At 34.1% G+C, this 21192-nt stretch overlaps 1 pseudogene; it reads left to right on the top strand.

Moving 5' to 3' along the window:
* The window catches only part of LOC134368451 (testis-expressed protein 15-like), a 52988-nt pseudogene that overhangs the window by 12765 nt on the left and 19031 nt on the right, over window positions 1-21192 (top strand).

Genomic DNA, 21192 nt, shown 5'->3' with positions numbered 1-21192 from the left:
TTTTAATCCACTAAGTTCGTGGTCATTTTTTACAGCAGCAATCGAAAACTAACACACTGCCTCATCTCTGGACTTGTGTGAGTTTGTTGAATCCCAGTTTCTCTTAGTTGTCTATTTTTCGTTTCTTATATTGCACTTTGGGCCAGCTAGTCAATGAGTGCTTACCACTAGCAATCTGCTGGGTTTGAAAACTACTAAGTTCCCTTTCAAGCTCTCCAAAGAATTAGCCTCATTTTCTTTAACTATGTTCTAAAAAACATACTTACTTGAAAACTTTCATTCTTTCCTTTAGTCACCCGCAGTAGCTAAATACCTTGTGTGTACTTTTGTTTCCAATTAAACTTGGAGATGGAATCCTTCCATGCTTCTCAGTGTTTCATTTACTCAACAACAAATTATTGATTACCTACTCTATGCAGGTTATCTAGGAATCTATTCTGGAAGATGTAATTAACTATGACATAAACATTTCATCTGAGTCACTTACAACTTCACTCTGTCATAGTTGGTTTCATTAGGGAGACAGCATAGTAGTGCAGAGTTAATTAAAATTTCAAGTTCTTCAGAGAGAGATACAAGATTCCAATTCTGTTTCTACCTTTGCTCCTTAATTGTGCTATATTAACTTCTATAATTTTCTATCAATATAAGTTTTCTTATCTAAGTCTTTTACATTTATTTACTTAATATTTAATAAAATAGTAATTTAAAAAATAGCCTTCTGCTATATGAGGACACAATGAGAAGGTGCTATGAGGAACAGACACTCAAGAAACGATGCCTTGATTTTGGAATTCCAGCCACCAAAAGAGTGAGAAATAGGTTGCTGTTATTTGTAAGATAAAAAAATAATAACAATAATAATGATGACAAAAATGACAAACCCACAAATAAGAATACAACTACAGATTTTAATATTTGGTTCCTGGGTTCATTTTGAGCTTTCTGTTCCAGAGCTTAAACAATGTGTAAGGTTCAAGTTTGGACAGATTTTGACACCTATTCTTCATTATGTTTTACATCAAAAGATGGGAAAACATTTCTCAAAAATTATTATTAACTCTTATGTTTTTAAAAATATTCAAGATAATATGAATATCCTTTTTAGCATGGAATGTGATGCTTATTAGTGTCTTTTGGTAATAGAGCACCTTGCAAATGCTAGATCTTTATATTATCTGATTACATGTTGTTATACACACAAAAGGCTATTCAGGTTCATTTTACCTCCAGCCTCTGAAATGGAAATCTTGAGACTCAGAGCTTCTCTCATTTAACATTGTGACATAGATCCTGGTGTCTGGTGAATGTTGCAAAGCCAAACTTTTACACAACTTTTTAGAGCCAGAAATAGATCTAAAAGCTAATTTTTAATTGGTCGTTTTTATTATCTAAATCATATTTAGGCCTGAGTTTTTTATCAGTATTATTACCAATACAAAACTCAAGGGAATATTTTCTACTTTAATCTACAGTGGTTTTTGTAGCCCTGAGTCAGACTTTTATTAAGCTATATATTTTTTTCATTCCATGGAATCCCTTTGGATGATATAGTATTTAGCCAGCAAAGTAACTAGGTATAAAACAAAGAATGTGGCACAAAATGTTAGTGGTGCCACTGTTGAAAAACCCTGCTGTCTAGGATTTAATGTTATACATCTTAATTTATCACAATGTATTTTCAAAAAATGTTATGTTTATGTGCAGTGTAAGAACCTTACAACAGCAGTATACTTCGATGTCTTCCCTCTTTCCTGTCTTTTGTGCTATTGTTGTTAGTGTCCCTAAATGGGAATTCCTTGTAGGCATTGCTCAGAAAGTTAATGATTTTCCAAATCCCAATAAAAACAAATTGAGAAATCAGAAAAATGGGGGAAAGCATTATAATTCTCCTGTGAGAAGTAAACCTTAACAGTCAACATCGAGCTCTTAGTGGTTCACAGAATCTACTGACGTCAAGATGAAAGCAAGAGCAGGAAATACGGACATGTGCATTTAAAAGATAAGATTGACATTTCCAGGAACTAGGAGAAAAGTGGTCGTGATCTAATCAGTCAGTTTGGCCTGTAGCTGTTGCCATGTGTTTTGTGATCCTGACTACTGTTAATGATGTCATTCTTGCAAAAAAAATAAATGTTAATATGCTTATGTTCACAGTATACCTTATACAAATTCTGTGAGTTGTGTTCTAAGAAATAAATGTTAGAAGCATGTGGTTTTCAAGAACAGTTTCCTTTTGTGGTATAGATGTTCCTTTGCTAGGTTCTGTAGGTTCCCCATTGCGGACAATCATTTGGAATCACATTTCTGTCCTAGTGTCTGAACCTCTCTGTTGTACTACCTGGTGTGGCACTTGCTGCTGCCGCTTCTACTCCTGAGCAAGCCATGTAGAACACGCTATCTAATCTGCCAGTTTGGGGAAGGGGTATATGTTTTGTATGTTGAAATGGGTCTTGTTATGGAAGTAGTAGAATCAGAAGTATCTGTACTTCAGACTACAATCTTTTCTGAGGATGAGTCATAATTTTCTTACTACTAAGATAGCTTGTTCTTTTCAGCTGTTATCTAGATCTCTGAAGAATGGAGAATATCCTGATAAATGACCGTGTATGGTATGTATTTGGATCAATGTAGATATAGAGATAGAGATATAATTTATAAAATTGATGTTCTTCCCTCCATAACACAATTAGCAAGAACTTGAGCTCTGAAACGTGACAGACGAGAGTTGGCACGTGTAATTCATTCCAACTCTGTCACCTTGCTACTTTGGCAGAGTTTAATTTTCTGAACTCATTTTTTTATTTTCAAAATGCGTGTAACAAGTACAATAATAATAATAATAACAACTTCTCAGGGGAAATGAGAAGGAAAGGACAAAATGCATGAAAAGCTTAAGATTTTGTACTGGATACCTTAGCAGCATTCAAGAAATGTTAGCTCTTAGTATCACTGGCCTGTGCAACATGTGGTTCATAAATCCTGAATAAGTAATCTTGAATTCATTCCTCAGCCTAACTTATCATCATAGGGTAGTGACACCTCTGAATATCGAATATCATCAACATGTTTCTTACTCTCTAACTATGGTAATCTGAAATATTTATCTTCTTGAAAATTGTGTCGGTATTGTTATTTAAATTTACACATTATTTGTTTTGCTTTAGATCAGAGATGCGTGAGAGTGGAAGATGTGGCAGAGAACTTGAAGAGCATTTCTGCTTTTTAGCACTTCCTCACAGTGATGTGGCAGAGATATATCAGAATGGGATAAGCACCAAATCATCTTCATTGAAGATATTAGGAAATCCTCTTCTTGGAATTTATATATATAGACATGTTGATGTTGCCTTGAATTATGCTCATCACTGTCGAAATACCACTGTAGAAAGTATTGTCATTTTTAAGGTAAGTAGCGTACAACAATTACTAAATATATGTACTGTTTTCTTTAAATTGACCTAAATATATTTTTCCCTCAATGTAAATTAGTGTTTTGAAATCGCATTACATAAAATAAATTGCAATAATAATATTTATTATTTTTGTCATCATTATCACTCAAAATTTTCCCCTATTTCTGACTCATGGTAGGAAGAGCAGAACTTCAGGTAAGCAAAAGCAGCTTTCATCATCTTTGTCTTCCCAGTGTATAATATCTTTTTCTGTCTTGATTGACCCTCTTTTCTTTCTCTTTTCTGTTCATGCTGTAAATAATACCATAGTGTTTTAAGTGTCCTCCTCTGAAATATTGTATCACAATAACAGTGGCTTAAGTTAAAGTTGTGAAACTCTTACAGTTTATTTTAGTTAAAAGTATTATACCAATGATAATTTCTTAATTTATATAACTGTGCCACGTTTATGTAGGATGTTAACTTTAGGAAAAGCTGAATACAGGGTATATGAGACCTCGGAACTATTTTTTTGTAGGCGTGTATCAAACCATTATTTACTATAGAAGAAAATAGCTCTTATGTAAATGTCCAACAATAGTGCATAGTGAAGTTATCATATGTCCTCTCTCTGGAATATGATGCATCTGTTGCAGTTAGGTTTACAGAGAGTTTTTAAAGACATGGGAAAACGTTTATGCAATCATGTTAAATTTTTCAAAAAATTAAGTTAAAAAATACTATATAAAGAGCTGGCCTTTTAACTCACTTGGTCAGAGCATGCTGCTGATAACATCAAGGTCCGGGATTTGATCCTTGTACCAGCCAGCAAAAATAGTAACATATATGTGATATCGTCAAAATGATTAAGGAACAACTAGAAAGAAATGCTCTCAGTGGTTATCAGAGATAATCTTTGAATCATGACAATATGGAGTGTTTTCTGTTCTTTCTAGTTTTTCAAATTAATATTTTCCAAATATCTCATAGTAGGTGTGTATTTCTTTGAAATATTTTTATTATGATAAAATGCACATGACAAAATCTACTATCTTACCAGTGTTTAAGTGTACAGTTCATTGGATTGAGTACATTTATATTGTTGTGCAGTCATCAACACCATGCATCTCTATAACTCTTTTCATCTTGCAAACTGAAACTCTATATGCATTAAACAATAACCACCCTTCTCTCCAGCCCCTGGCAGCCACCATCCTACTTCCTGTCTCTATGATTTTGACTACTCTAAGTACCTCATATAAGTGGAATCATACAGTATTTGTCTTTTTGTAACTTGCTTATTTAACTTAGCATAATTCGGTATTCATCCATGTTGTAGAATTTCCTCCTTGAGGCTGAATATTATTCCATTGAACGTGCATACCACATTTTGCTTATCCCTTTATCTGTCAATGGATACTAGGGTGGCTTCCACGTTTTGACCATTGCAAATAATGCTGCCTTGAATATGGGTATACCAAGACTACCATATATCTCTGGGAGACCCTGCATTTAATTCTTTTTAATATACCCAGAAGAGGAATTGCTGGATCATAGGGTAGTTCTATTTTAAAACTTTTAAGGAACTGCCATATATGTTTTTCCACAGCGCCATACCATTTTACATTCCCACCAAGTGTGCGCAGGGGTTTTAATTTCTCCACATCTTTACCAACGCTTGTTTTTATTGTTTTTGTAATGCTGGCCTCTCAGAATCAGTTAGAGAGTACTCCCCACTCTTAAATTTTGGGGAAAAAGTTTGAGAAGAATTATTGTTATTTAAATGTTTGGTAGAATTCTCCAGTGAAGATACTAGTTCAAGGGCTTTTCTTTGTCAGGAGATTTTTGATTAGTGACTCTGTATCCTTACTAGTTATAGGTCTATTCACATTTACTATTTCTTCGTGGTTCAGTCTTGGTAGGTTTTGTGTTTCTAGGAATTTCTCCATTTCATGTAGGTTATCCAATTGTTTGGTATACAGTTGCTCCTAGTACTCTCTTGCAATCCTTTTGATTTCTGTAGAGTCAGTGGTAAAATACTCACTTTCATTTATTTTCTAAGTTGAATCGTCAGTCATTTTCTTAGTCCATTAGCTAAAGATTTGTCAATTTCGTTGGTCTTTTTGAAGAACCAACTTTTCAGTTTTGTTGATTTTTTTTCCCCATTTTCTATTTTGTTTATCTCTGATCTGACGTTTACTATTTCCTTCCTTCTGCTAACTTTGGGTTAAAGTTTATTCTTCTAGTTTCTTGAATTGTAAAGTTAGGTTGTTGATTTGAGATCTTCATTGTTTTTAATGTAAGCATTTATGGATACAAATTTCACCAATAGCACTGCTTTTACTGTGCCCCATAAGCTATGGCATTTTTTTATTCATGTCTAAGTATTTTTTAAATTTCCCTTGTGAGTTCTTCTTTTATCAATTGGTTGCTTAAGAGTGTACTGTTTAATTTCCAAAGATTTGTGAATTTTCCAGTTTTCCTTCTGTTATTGATCTCTGTCTTCATCGCATTGTGGTCAGAGAATATAATTTATATGTTATCTATCTTTTTAAATCTGTTGAGACTCAGTTGGTGGCCAAACTGGTCTATTCTGGAAAATGTCCTATGTGCACTTGAGAAGAATGTGTATGCTGTTGTTAGGTAGAGTGTTGTATATATGTCTGTTAGATCTAGTTGGTTTATTGTATTGTTCAAGTCTTCTCTTTCCTTAGTGATCTTCTGTCTGGTTGTTCTATCCATTATTGATAATGGGGTAATCGAAATCTCTAATTGTTACTGTAGAACTGTTTCTCCCTTCAATTCTATCAATATTTTGCTTTATATATCTTGATCATCTGTTATGAGGTGTGTAAAGGTTTATAGTTGTTATATCTTCTTGCATGTTAAACTTTTATTAATGCATAATGTCCTTCTTCGCTCTTGTTACCATTTTTGATTTAAAGTCTGTTTTGTCTGTGACTAGTATAGCCAACCTTGCTCTCTTTCAGTTACTATTTTACATCCTTTCACTTAAAGCCTCTTTGTGTCTTTGGATCTAAAGTGAGTCTCTTACCATGTTTTATTACTCATTCTGCCAATCTCTGTCTTTTGATTGGAGAGTTTAATCCATTTCCATTTAAAGTAATTACTATTATGGAAGGACTTCTATCTTTTTGCTACTTGTTTTCAATATACTTTATAGCATTTTATCTCTCATTTCCAGTAATGCATCTTCTTTTGTGTTTAATTTTTTTGTAGTGAAGGATTTAAATTCCCTTCTCATTTCCTTTTGTTTATATTCTTCAGCTAATTTCTTTGTGGTTACCATGGGGATTACATTTAACATCCTAAAGCTGTAACACTCAAATTTGAGTTTATACTGTCTTAACTTCAACAACATATAAAAACTCTACCCCTTTAACAGCTCTGCCCCCACTTTTAGTTGTTGATGTCACAAAATTACTTCATTACACATTGTGTCCAGAACCATATACTAATGATTTTTTTAATGTGTCAGTCTCTTAAATCACATAGGAAACAAAATATTAAGTTACAAACCAAAATTACAATATTAGCTTTTAGACTAATAATTTTTTTTAATGTATCGGTCTCCTATATCATGTAGAAACAAGCAGAGTTACACAGCATTGTTACAATAATACAACTTTTATAACTGCCCATATATTTACCTTTACTGAAATTTTTATTTCCTCATAGAATTTCGAGTTACTGTCTAGTGTCCTTTCATTGCAACTGCAGGACACTCTGTGGGAGTGTAGTATATTGGTAACAAACTTTCTTACAGGACACGTGTAGTGATAACAACCTCCCTAAGCTTTTGTTTATCTGGTAATGTTGTAATTTCTCCTTCACTTTTGAAGGATAATTTTGCCAGACATAGGATTCTTGGTTGACATTTTTTTTTTTTTTAATTTTAGCATTTTGAATATATCATCTCACTACCTTCTGGACTCCAAAGTTTCTGATGAGAAATTTGCCCATAATCTTATTGAGGCTCCCTTGTATGTGACAAGTTGCTTCTTTAATGCTTTCAAAATTTTCTCTCTTGGCTTTGGACAGTTTGATTATAATATGTCTGGCTATGAGTCTCTTTGCATTCATCCTGCTTGAAGTTCACTAAGCTTCTTCGATGTTTGTATCTTTCATCAAATTTGGAAAGTTTTCAACCGTTAATTCTTTAAACATTCTCTCGCCTTTTCTCTCCCATTCTTCTTCTTGGACTCCCACAACACGTACGTTGGTCCCCTTGATGTTGCCTCACAAGTCTCTTAGGTTCTGTTCACTTTTTTCCAATATTTTTCTTTCTATTCAAAGACTCAGTATTTCCATTTTCCAGTCTTCACTGATTCTTCCGCCTGCTCAAATCTGTCTTTGAATCCCTCTAGTGTGTCTTTCATTTTGGTTATTGGACTTTTCAGCTACAGGATTTCTTTTTGGTTTCTTTTTAGGTGTTCTGTCTCTTTATTAATATTTCCGTTTTTTTTCATACATTGTTTTCTTGACTTTCTTCATATCTTTAGTTCTTTGAGCATCTTCAAGACAGTTCTTTTAAAGTCTTTATCTAGGAGATCCATCAGTAGGTCTTTTTAGGGACAGTTTCTGTATGTTTATTTTTTTCCTTTGAATGGAACATAATTCTGCCAGTGCAATTATTGTCTACATGGGGAGACAGATTTCTGGAGCTTTCTACTCCACCATCTTCCCAGAATCAACCTCTGAACTACTTTTTCAACCTTTCCGAAAATCTAAAACTATTCAAATTTGAAAAAAAATAAATATCAAAGTATAATTTCAAGCTTCAAAAGACACATTTACTTAAGATTTACTCTTTAGTTAATTGTAGCTTTGCCAGGAAAACTAAAATCACAGTAGTTTGACAGGATTCTTACTTATGTAAGGACAATTTAGGATGATGTGTTTGAGTTTACTTCCACATAAAATCAATGATCCATATGACATAATTCTTTTTTTTTAACCTCAGATATTTTCAAATTCATGGCTTCTGACTCTCCATGGAATTCAACTTGAGTTTTTTACCCTTGGAGCCTCTGTCTGGAAACAGATTTAGCTTTAGGGCTGGAGTGAGACTGTTGCAGTGGGTTACTGTGAACTCTCAGGGAGAAGCAGGAAACACTGAGGCTTAAAACAGGAAACAGTGTTTATTGATATGCTGGCATTGGCCCCGCAGACTGTTTGTTGTCCAGTGGCTGAGCCCCAAATGCAGTCTGGCTGTTATTTTTATAGCATAACATTTCTGGGTTTTTGCAGCAGGGCAAGAGGAGTGATCTTATGATCTTATGTGGCTATGACTCTTTCTCAGGGTGGAAAATTACAGCAAGGAAGAAGCAGAATAGAAAATATTGTTACAGCAGTGTGTGACAACTGCAGTGTGAAACAAGACAGAGCTGCAGCACCAGCTGGGTCTATATATATCTGGGTGGGGGTCTTGATTATAACATTGCAGGGCACAGGATGGGTGCCTAACAGCCACAGACAGGTGGCACACAGCCAGGTCAGTACGAGTGCCTCAAGACCTCCACGTGCAGGCTGTAGGGTGGGGAGAGTGTGAAGTGAGCCCCCCAGGTCTGCATCCCAGGGTCCCAGCTCTCCACTTCTAGCCTGCTTCTGTCCGAAGAGGAACATGCCTCAGTGGCCAGCTCCTTCTAAGGAACTGTAATATATAGACCAAAGTATAAACAGGTTGCTCTTCTAAAATATATATTTTTTTTTTCAATTTTATTAAGCATAATTTATTTTTATATTGAAAAGTAATAGATCCTGATCTAAGAAAATTTGAAAAACACTAAAATACTCTGAAAAGCTCATTAATAGCCACAGTAGGTTTTTTGGGGTTTTTTTTGATAGTCTTTTACTCATTTATACAGATATGAATGTGTAATTGTTAAACTTAAAGTTTGTTCTCACTTTATATACTATGTAACTTGCTTTTCTCACTGATTATAAAGTGAAGATGTTTTTATAGCATTAAATAAATGTTCTTCTGCAGAATCCTTTGAATGGCTGCATAGTATTCCACTATAAATCTGTACCATAAATTTGCCTATAAATTTGGTAATGTGGATTATAAGTTATTTAGTTTTGGATTTGTTTTGTTTTTGCACTCTTAAATACTGCTTCGATCCTCCTTGTAGGTATGTTTTTACTCACATGCATGATTATTTGCTAAGAATTAATTGGTTTATTCAGAGGTGTTAAATTAGGAGTCAAAGCTATGTACATTTTTACAGCTTTTGATATGTAACGCCTAGTTGTATTGAGAAAGTTTGTACTAATTCACATTTCCATCCACAGTGTATGAAAATGACTGTTATCTCACACCCTCATTGTGTACATTACACTTTTTAAATAATCTTCTCCGGTCTAATATGTGATCATTTGTTTCTCCTCATTGGCTCAATTTTCTTCTTTATTATGGTTTCCTGAGGTTAAACTTCATTGTAGATACTTGTTGACTACTTATATTTAGTGAATTGCCTATTAATAGCCTTTGCCAGTTACTCGTTTTTTTTTTCCTTTTTTTTTTGGTGAGTGATTCCATGAGTATTATCAATTGAGTAAAGAGTATCTTGAGAGTTAGGCTTTTTCCCTTTATAATGTTTAATCACTTCATGTTATCTTTTTAGTGAACTTTTATTTTTGAATAATTTTAGATTTACATAAAACTTACCACGCTCTAGTACGAGAGTTCATGTACACAATTTACCCAGCTTTTTCTAATGTTAACATTTTCATAACTGTGGCATGTTTGTCAAAACTGAGAAAGTAACATTGGTACAACTCTTAACTAAACTATGGATTTCATTTAGCTTTTGCCAGTTTTTCTACTCATATTTCTTTTAGTTCCAGGATCTAATCCAGGATACCACATTACACTTAGTATTGTTTTGATTTTTGAAAGAATGTATTAACTTATTTAAAATAATAGTGATAGAATTGCTGACTTTATATAAAATGTGTACCTTTCATGATATTCATTGCACTTTCTTGTATCTCATCTTTTGTCAATTCTATTCATAGTTTTGTTTTTTGTGATTTTATGCTCATTTGCTTTTGATGTACAGAAGTTTTAGCATATTATATAGTGAAATCTATATGTTTTGGTTTCATGATTCTTGGCACATATTCTGAGAAAAGACTCCTCACTTTGAGATTAGATAAATATTTGCTTGTGTTTCTTTCTCTAATATTTCAATGTGTTTTGAATACTTAAGTATTTAACTTGCATGAAATTTATTTCGGTTTATAGATTAAGTAAAAAAATTATTTTTTTTATTTGTTCCATACTGTTTACTGAACAATCTTTTCTTGCTTCACTTATTTCAGATGGTGCCTTTAATAATACACTATATGTTTAGTATATGTGTGGGCTTCTGGGCTTTTTGCATGTGTTCTGTTTTTTGTTTGTTTTTTCCTTTGCCTATTCTTGTGGTAATACGATCCTTTTGAAAATGTTTTAATATCTGGAATTGTGAATCACCTGTCCTGTTCCATTATTCTGTTTCTGACCGATTTTTTTTTAAAATTGGGGGGCTGTTCTTGTTTGTTTAATCTTTCAGGTAAATTTTTAGATTGAAACTTATTTCTAAGAGTAGATTTTCTGCAAATTTTATTGGAATTAGTCTTAGAGTTTAATTTGAGGGGGAATTGGCATAATTACCGTGTTAAGTCAGCCCTTTCATCTGGGACATGGGTTATCTTTCCATTCATATTTCTACTTCTTTAAAAAACATTGTGAGCCTTACTCCTCTGTTTGAAGTTTGAGTGCTTAAAAGTGTTTTGGTGTATTCTTATCGACTTTTTTTTTTTTTCTTTTCTTTTTTAGGTTCTCTTTGGAAGAGTTAAGAAAATTCAGCCTTCCATGGATAAAAACAAAGTTTCTTTGGATCCTTCTCCTAATTTTGACTGCCACATGTCAAGAAGTATACCTTCTCTGAAAGATACCGTTCAGCTACAAGCCTATGGTTCAGTGGTATGTCAACATTATGGTAGATTTGATTACTTGAAAATCAACCATTCTATGATTAGGGTGTGGTATTTATAACACCGTTTTCAAGAGTTCAGATCCCCATACCTGTCAGCTGCCAGAAGAAAAAATTGATGTGTAAGTGAGGTGATGGGTATATTAATTAATTTCATTTAATCCTTCCACATTGTATGTATACATGAGAACAGCACATTGTATCCCACAAATATACACAATTACTATTTATCAATTAAAAATATTAATGTTTAAAAATCAGGCTATTTTGAAACATTATTGATCCTTTGTACTTTGCAAAAAGAGAAAAATAGAAAAGGTTACATTAAGTGAAATAGTAATCTTTTATCATATTCTGCTTAGACAGTTTGTGGAACTTTAATTTTCTATACAGGATAGATTATACATAAATATATTATATATAATCATATATTTGATAAAAAGATAAATCTTCTATATAGAAGTATATACATGATCCCACATGTAAAATGTATTAAGCTATTGTTATTTTTCTAATTATTTTGGTGCCAAATAAAATAACAATATAATGGCTCAGAGCATATGCAAAATATTTGAACTTTTAATGGAAAAATACTCTTTCTTTTAAAACACATTGTGTCTGCTTCTGCTGACATTGGTAGCCTATGAATTAAAAAACACGTAGTGGGGAAAAAAAGGAACTTTATAAATCTTCAAAAAAGCTAGGGTTGTAGATGGCAGGGGGAGGATGTATGTAGAAGTAGATAAATAAATAAACAACACGTAGTTATATAGACTTTTAAAAAATATGATCTTGCTCAAGTCTGACTGCCAAGATTAATCAGCATAAACTTATTATTTTTCTTCTTATTTGTCTTTCAGGTATACTTCTATGAATACAACATCTTTTCAAAACCAGTAGATAAACCGAGACAGTGTCTTCCATATGCAGTTGTAACAGTAAAATTGATGGGTCAAAAAGTGTGTAATGGGCGTTTTATGACATCCTTGAGAATCCTCTCAACAGGATTTCCTAAGAGGGCTGGTAAGATACATATATTATTCTACATCACTATCATTTGTGCTGATATTGAAATTTCTGAATATTATTTCTAACACACAGTGCATTTCTAAGAAAAATCGTTGTGCTTTACCTATTTTCCATTCTGTATAACTAGAATCATACGGAAGGTGTTTTTGTGACTTCTTTTGCTTATGTTCATGTGACTCTTCATGTTGATATGTAGAACTGTGGTTTATTTATTTTCATAGATAGATAGCTACATGAAGGGAGGGAAGAATAGTCCACTGAGTGATTATACACTATTCTCCTGGGGATATTTGGGCAATTTTTAGTTTTCTTTTCATTCCAAATATTGCTATTTTAAACATTGACATAAATGTCTTGGTGCATATGTGCAAGAGTTTTTCTAAAGAGTTTATATGTAGACAAGGAATGTGCAACTTAAACCCAAAGGTGATTGATGTCAAATGGTTTTCCAAAGTGGTTGCATTGAGTTGCATAATCACTCTATGTCCTTTACAACACATAGTATACTTTTTTAAACATTTTTATTTCTGCCAGTTTAATGAGTGTGATATGTTATCTTATTGTGGTTTTAATTTGCATTTCCCTTTTTTTTTTTTTTTTTGTCTTTTTTCGTGACCGGCACACAGCCAGTGAGTGCACCGGCCAGTCCTATATAGGATCCGAACCCACGGCGGGAGCGTCGCCGCGCTCCCAGCGCCGCACTCTCCCGAGTGCGCCACGGGCTCGGCCCTGCATTTCCCTAATTTTTAATGAAGTTGAGGATCTTTGCATCCTCAACAATACTTAGTGCTGTCAGACTTTTTAGTCCGTATTGTTTGATGAACAGGCATTCTTCTTATAAGTGCTATTACATGTGTGTTGTGTAAGAATGCTTTCCCCAGGACACGAAGATATTTCCCCATGTTATCTTTGAAAAATATTATAGTTCTGTTGTCCCATTTTTGTCTTATCTACTTGGAAATGACTTCGGTTTATAACATAAGCTCCCAACTTATTTTATTTTACATATGCATACCTAGTTGTCTCAGTACAATTTATTGGAGATTCCAATTTTTCCACTGATCTGCAGCACCACCTTTGTGATATATCAGTTGGCCACAGGTGCTGCAAAGATCTCTTACTGGTCTCTCTATTCCATTCCATTTGTCTCTTTGCCTATCCTTTTGCTATCTGCACCTTGCCTTAATTACTGTAACCATTAAAAATGCTGATACCTACATATCTGGTCCTCCATCTTTATTCAAAGAATTTTTTGCCATTCATATAAATTTTAGAATCAGCTTATTAATGTCTGTCACCAAATATATTAGAATTTTGATTGGGATTGATTGAATCTAGAGATTAATTTGTGGGAAATTAACATCTTTCTTATATTGAGTCTTCTGTTAACATTGTATTTATCTTCATTTCAGTTATCCCTAATGTATTTCAGTTTTATAATTTTCTCTATAAGTTCTTACATGTCTTGTTTTATGTATTTTTAAAGATTTGGTATTTTACGCAATTTTTAAAATGTCTCTTTTAAGTTTTGTGTTCTTTTTATTGTTGGTTATATCAATTTTATTTAAAAGTGTACAACTTAATGATTTTTAGTACATTCACAAAAATATGTGCAACCATCACCACAGTCCGTTTCAGAACTCTAAAGAGTTTTAAAGACTTTGAAAGCTGTCGCATCCCTTTCCTCTCACGCTCCACCCACCATCCCAAGCCCTAAGCAACCAACCAATGATCTATTTATTTGCCTATTTTGGGCATTTCATGAAGGTGGAATCATAGATAATTGTTGTCCTTTTGTGGCTGGTGTCTTTCACTTAATGTTTTCAAGGTTCATTCATGTGGAAGCATGTATCAGGACTTCATTTCTTTTTATGGAGTGATAGTCCATTGTATAGATACACTGCACTGTGTTTATCCATTTATCAGGTGATGGACATTTGGGTTGTTTTCACCTTTTGGCAATTACGAAAATTCTGCTTTGAATGTTTGTGTACGAGTTTTCAAATGGACATTTGTTACCATTTCTCTTGGTATAATATACCAGGGAGTGGAATTGCTGGGTCCTATGTTAACTCTGTGTTAACCAAGGAACAACTGCCAGACTGTTTTCCGAAGTTGCTGTACCACTTGCATTCACACCCACAGCGTCTGAGGGTGAGGATGTCTCCACAGGCTGTCAACACTTAATTATTATCCAACTTTTTTGTTGAACCCATCCTAGTGGGTGTGAAGTGTCGCTCTCAGGGTACGTTTTGCACTTCTTTTGTTAAATTTATTCCTAAGTATTTTACTTTTTGTGTGCTTTTGTGTACTGTTCATTGCAAGTGTATAGAAATACGATTGATTTGGGGATATTGATCTTATATCCTGCAACTTGCTCTGAATGTATTATTCGTTCTGAAAGTTTTGTAGTGGATTCCTTGGTATTTTCTATATACAAGATTATGTCATCTGCAAATGCAGATACTTTTACTTTTTCCTTTCGATCTTTTCATTTTACTTATTTATTTCTTTTCTGCCTAATTGCCCTGGCTGGTAGCTCAAGTAGAATGTGTGAGAGAAGTGGTGAACAGAGACATCTCTGTGTCTTGTTCCCAAACTTAGGGAGAAAGCATCCACTGTTTCACCAATAAATATGATGTCAGTTGTGGGGCTTTTGTAGAAGCCCTTTATCATGTTGAGGAGATTCTATTCCTAGTTTATTGAGTGTTTTTACCATGAAAGGATATTGGATTTTGTCAGAAGCTTTTTCTGCAGCTATTGAGATGATCATCTGGTGGGTTTTGGTTTTTATTTTATTACATTAATTAATTTTCAGATGTTAAGCAAACGTTACATTCCTGGGGTAAATCTCATTTGACCATAGTATATGCTTCATTTAAAACGTTGCCAGAATCAGCGTGCTGCTATTTTGTTGAGGATTTTTGTGTCCATATTCATAAGAGATACTTATCTCTACATTTCTTGTGATATTTTTTTCTGATTTTAGTGTCGGGGTAATATTGGTCTCAGAACAAGTTGGGAAATGTTCTCTCCTCTACTATTTTTTTGTGGAGTTCGTGAAGAATTGGTATTAATTCTTCTTTAAACATTTGGTAGACTTCACTAGTGAAGCCAGCTGGGCTTGGGTTTTTCTGTTCAGGTAGTATTTGGATTAATAATTCAATTTCCTTTTGTAAAAAAATAAAAAAACAATTTTATTTATATTGGCATCAAGAAGAAAGAAATATTCAAAAAAATACTGAACAAAATAATTGAGAATTTTACACTAAATTTTTTTCAATATAATAGAGCTATTCAATCTAATTTTTAAAAGATTAACTGAAAACAATTAGATTAATGTCCAATATTAGGCTTGTGCTGTTCAGATTTTTTTTGGCCGAAAGACAAGTCTTAATACACTTAAAATGACTAAGAGCATAGAAAATACGTTTTCTGACCAAAATAACAGAAGGAAATTTGGAAAATTCACGACTGTGTGGAAACTAAACAACACTCTCCCTAAATAAGCAATGGATAAAAAGAAAAATCACAGAGAAATTAGAGAGTACTTTGAGATAAATATCATAGCGTACCATATCAAAATTTAAAGGATGCAGGGCTCATGCAGTGCTAGAGGAAAATTTATACTTGTAAACACCTATATTAAAAATAAGAAAAAGCTCAGATCAGTAATGGAAACTTCCACCTTAAGAAAATAGGAAAAGAAGAGCAAACTAAATCAAAAGCAAATATAAGTTGGAAATAACAAAGATTATAACAGAAATATACGAAATAGGAAATTAAAAAACGATAGAGAAAATCAACAAAACCAAAAGTTGACTGTTTAAAAAGATCAACAACGTTTGCAAACTTTTATCTAGACTGACTAAGAAAAAAATAGAGAAGAATGAAATTGCTAAAATCAGAAATTAAAGCAGGGACATGGTCGAGCAGTTTCTACTTCTGTTACTTTGGAGCGGACTTTGAGAAGAGAAACGTCCTCTTCTTTTTCCAGTCTCTACTGGTGACTCTTCTTGTGTCAATGCAGACTCTTCTTGTGTCATTGCAGTCTGACGGGCCACCCGCACAGTTGGCTATGGTGTCGAGCCACTTTTGCAGCAGTTGTGACTGTGGCACTGGCTGTGGCAGGCCACCCATGTGAAAAGGGTGTTTTCAGTGTGTTCCTTGCCTGCTTACAAGTGCAGAGGGCTGCCCTCAGCGCCTGCCTAGGACCCCGGGCATACTTCGTTTCCTGCCTGCTTTCTGACTGCTAATTCAGTTTCTCCCCTGATTGTGGGTCTATACAGATCTTCTGTTTCTTCTTGCATTGGTTTCAGTAGTCTCTGTCTTTGTAGGAATTTCGCCATTTCATTTTACTTTCATAATTTATTGTCATACAGTGTTTATAGATTTCCTTTATAGTCTTTTTTTTATTTCTGTAAGGTCATTAGTAATGTGCTCTCTTTCATTTCCTAGTCTATTATTTTGAGTCTTCCCTTTTTTCTTTGGGTAAAGGTTTGTCGATTTTGTTAATTTTTTTTCAAAGAACCAGTGTTTGGTTTCATTTTTTTCCTGATTCTTCTATATTTCATTGATTTCCTCATTAAATTTTTATTTCTTTTTTTCTGTTTGCTTTTAGATTTAGTTTGCATTTTTTTTTTCTGGTGTCTTAAGGTGGAAGGATTAGGTTCTTAATTTGAGATCTTTACTTAATATTATAGTCTCCAGTTACATCCATGTTACTGCAAATGATAGGATTTCTTTTTTATATAGCTAAATAGTATTCCATTGTGCATATATACCACAGTTTTTTAATCTATTCACCCACAGATGGGCATTTAGGTTGATTCCATCTTTTGGCTATTGGGTACAGTGTCGCAGTGAACATGGGAATGCAGGTGTCTCTTTGATATATTGATTTAGTTTCCTTTGGGCATATACCCTGTAGTGGGATTGCTGGGTCATAATAGTATTTCGACTTTCAATTCTCTGAAGAACCTCCATACTATTTGCCACAGTGACTGTACCAGTTAAACACATTCCCACCACCAATGTAGGAGAGCTCCCTTTTCTCCACATCCTTACCAGTACTTGTTATTTTCTTTCTTTTTGATAATAGCCATTCTAACTAGAGTAAGATGAACTCTCACTGTGGTTTTAATTTGCATTTCCCTGATGATTAGTGATGTCGAGCATGTTTTCATGTCTATTGGCCATTTGCTTGTCCTCTTTTGAGAAATGTCTGTTCAGGTCCTTTGTCCAATTTGAAATTGTGCATTTTTCTGTTCAGTTGGTTGAGTTCCTCATATATTCTGGATATTATCCCTTTGTCTGATACGTAGATTGCAAATACTTTCTCCCATTCTGTAGGTTGCCTCTCCACTTTGTTGACTTTGTTCTTTGCATTTTGGCCTATTAAAATATTTAATTTATATGTAATCAACATCATCTTTTCCTTTTGTGTTTTCAGTTGGGCTAAAAAGTAATTTCCTACTCCAAGATTATAAAAACGTTCATGTTTTCTTCTAGTCCTTTGACGATTATTTTTTTCAATGAATTGCATTTTGGTATGAGGAGGTGTAGGGATCTACCTTTCCATTTATCTTTCCATTATACTCTCACTCTTAAGAACTACCTTTCATTATCAGTGGTCATATTTTCCCTCTAGCTTACTGTAATTAACAAGATACAATCACAAATGATTATAAAATTTAGAGATTTTACATTTGAAAAATAATATTGTGGTGCTTCTTGGTGATATGATTATGACTTCATATATCTTATAAATAATTTTTCATCATTAATTTCTGTTTTAATAAAAGAATTTTTATGGTGTTACTTAGCTGTGAATGTTTTGTGAACATTTTAAGAGAAATTATTTACTTGTTAAATATGCATTTTTATAAGTTCCTTTACTATTTTTTTTTTTTTTTTAAATTTTATTTTGTCGATATACATTGTAGCTGATTAATGCTCCCCATCACCAAACCCTCCCTCCCTTCTCCCTCCCCCCTCCCCCCAACAATGTCCTTTCTGTTTGCTTGTCGTATCAACTTCAAATAATTGTGGTTGTTATATCTTCTTACCCCCCCCCCGTTTGTGTGTGTATGTGTGTATGTGTGTGTGTGAATTTATATATTAATTGTTAGCTCCCACCAATAAGTGAGAACATGTGGTATTTCTCTTTCTGTGCCTGACTTGTTTCACTTAATATAATTCTCTCGAGGTCCATCCATGTTGTTGCAAATGGCAGTATTTCATTCGTTTTTATAGCTGAGTAGTATTCCATTGTGTAGATGTACCACATTTTCCGTATCCACTCATCTGATGATGGGCATTTGGGCTGGTTCCAACTCTTGGCTATTGTAAAGAGTGCTGCGATGAACATTGGGGAACAGGTATACCTTCGACTTGATGATTTCCATTCCTCTGGGTATATTCCCAACAGTGGGATGGCTGGGTCGTATGGTAGATCTATTTGCAATTGTTTAAGGAACCTCCATACCATTTTCCATAGAGGCTGCACCATTTTGCAGTCCCACCAACAATGTATGAGAGTTCCTTTTTCTCCGCAGCCTCGCCAGCATTTATCGTTCATAGTCTTTTGGATTTTAGCCATCCTAACTGGGGTTAGATGGTATCTCAATGTGGTTTTGATTTGCATTTCCCGGATGCTGAGTGATGTTGAGCATTTTTTCATATGTCTGTTGGCCATTTGGATATCTTCCTTAGAGAAATGCCTACTTAGCTCTTTTGCCCATTTTTTAATTGGGTTGCTTGTTTTCTTCTTGTAAAGTTGTTTGAGTTCCTTATATATTCTGGATATTAATCCTTTGTCAGATGTATATTTTGCAAATATTTTCTCCCACTCTGTTGGTTGTCTTTTAACTCTTTTAATTGTTTCTTTTGCTGTGCAGAAGCTTTTTAGTTTGATATAATCCCATTTGTTTATTTTTCCTTTGGTTGCCCGTGCTTTTGGGGTCGTATTCATGAAGTCTGTGCCCAGTCCTATTTCCTGAAGTGTTTCCCCTATGTTTTCTTTAAGAAGTTTTATTGTCTCAGGGTGTATATTTAAATCCTTAATCCATTTTGAGTTGATTTTAGTATATGGTGAGAGGTATGGATCTAGTTTCATTCTCCTGCATAACGATATCCAGTTATCCCAGCACCACTTGCTGAAGAGGCAGTCCCTTCCCCAGTGAATAGGCTTGGTGCCTTTGTCAAAGATCAGATGGCAGTAAGTGTGAGGGTTGATTTCTGGATTCTCTATTCTATTCCATTGGTCAGTGTGTCTGTTTTTATGCCAGTACCATACTGTTTTGGTTATTATAGCTTTGTAGTATAGCTTAAAGTCAGGTAGTGTTATGCCTCCAGCTTTATTTTTTTTGCTGAGCATTGCTTTGGCTATTCGTGGTCTTTTATTGTTCCATATAAATGTCTGAATAGTTTTTTCCATTTCTGAGAGAAATGTCTTTGGAATTTTGATGGGGATTGCATTGAATTTGTATATCACTTTGGGTAGTATGGACATTTTCACTATGTTGATTCTTCCAATCCAAGAGCATGGGATATCTTTCCATCTTCTTGTATCCTCTCTAATTTCTCTCAGCAGTGGTTTGTAGTTCTCATTATAGAGATTTTTCACCTCCTTGGTTAACTCAATTCCTAAGTATTTTATTTTTTTGGTGGCTATTGTAAATGGGCAGGCTTTCTTGATTTCTCCTTCTGCATGTTCACTATTGGAGAAAAGAAATGCTACTGATTTTTGTGTGTTGATTTTGTATCCTGCTACTGTGCTGAAATCATTTATCAATTCCAACAGTTTTTTTGTAGAGGTTTTAGGCTGTTCGATATATAGGATCATGTCATCTGCAAACAGGGACAGTTTGACTTCATCTTTTCCAATCTGGATGCCCTTTATTTCCTTCTCTTCTCTGATTGCTCTGGCTAGTACTTCCAACACTATGTTGAATAGGAGTGGTGAGAGTGGGCATCCTTGTCTAGTTCCTGTTCTTAAAGGAAAAGCTTTCAGCTTTTCCCCATTCAGGATGATATTGGCAGTGGGTTTGGCATATATGGCTTTAATTATGTTGAGATACTTTCCCTCTATACCTAACTTATAGAGGGTCTTTGTCATGAATGAGTGCTGAACTTTATCAAATGCTTTTTCAGCATCTATAGAGATGATCATATGGTCCTTGTGTTTGAGTTTATTAATATGGTGTATCACATTTATTGATTTGCGTATGTTGAACCAACCTTGCATCCCTGGGATGAATCCCACTTGATCGTGATGAATAATTTTTCGTATGTGTTGCTGTATTCTGTTTGCTAGTATTTTAGTGAGGATTTTTGCATCTATATTCATCAAGGATATCGGCCTGTAGTTTTCTTTTTTGGTTATATCTTTACCTGGTTTTGGTATCAGGATGATGTTTGCTTCATAGAATGAGTTTGGGAGATTTCCGTCCGTTTCAATCTTTTGGAATAGTTTGTAAAGAATCGGTGTCAATTCCTCTTTGAATGTTTGGTAAAATTCTGCTGTGAATCCATCTGGTCCTGGGCTTTTCTTTGTTGGGAGCCTTCTGATAACAGCTTCAATCTCCTTTATTGTTATTGGTCTGTTCAAATTTTCTACGTCTTCACGGTTCAGTTTTGGGAGCTTCTGTGTGTCCAGAAATTTATCCATTTCCTCCAGATTTTCAAATTTGTTGGCGTATAGTTGTTTATAGTAGTCTCGAATGATTCCTTGTATTTCAGATGAATCAGTTGTAATATCGCCT

The sequence above is a fragment of the Cynocephalus volans genome, chromosome X (genome assembly GCF_027409185.1).
Source record: "Cynocephalus volans isolate mCynVol1 chromosome X, mCynVol1.pri, whole genome shotgun sequence".
Classification (NCBI taxonomy): domain Eukaryota; kingdom Metazoa; phylum Chordata; class Mammalia; order Dermoptera; family Cynocephalidae; genus Cynocephalus; species Cynocephalus volans.
Note: the sequence above shows the minus strand (reverse complement) of the source record. Positions and strands in the feature narration are given on the sequence as shown.